Genomic DNA, 473 nt, shown 5'->3' with positions numbered 1-473 from the left:
CGTCCCAGGGAAGCAGCTGTGGAGCTGAAACGCAGCTGGAGGTCCATGGGAGCGGAGGGAGGCAACTTACCTGCTCCAAGCCAGCAGCAGCATGTGAGAAAACAGAGGTATCTTGCTGCAGATACTATTGCTGTTTAATAAAAGCATCCTCCCTAAACGGCTGTTGCTGAAAACACTGCGAGGGCTGCAGCAGGCTGGCCTGAGCCAGCTCAACAGTCAGGGACTTGCTAAAGGAAGGAAGCAAGTTGCAGCTTCCCCCCCCAACAACTCAAAACAAAACGAAGTGCACCCTCAGCAAGTTTGCCGATGATACAGAATCACAGAATTTTCAGAGTTGGAAGGGACCTCTAGAGATCATCTAGTCCAACTCCCCTGCTAAAGCAGGATTGCCTAGAGCACATTACTCAGGACTGCATCCAGGCGGGTTCTGAAAATCTCCAGAGAAGGGGACTCCACCCCCTCCCTGGGCAGCC

Source organism: Charadrius vociferus, unplaced genomic scaffold, assembly GCF_000708025.1.
Source record: "Charadrius vociferus isolate BGI_N301 unplaced genomic scaffold, ASM70802v2 scaffold210, whole genome shotgun sequence".
Taxonomy (NCBI): domain Eukaryota; kingdom Metazoa; phylum Chordata; class Aves; order Charadriiformes; family Charadriidae; genus Charadrius; species Charadrius vociferus.
This window is presented reverse-complemented; position numbering follows the sequence as displayed.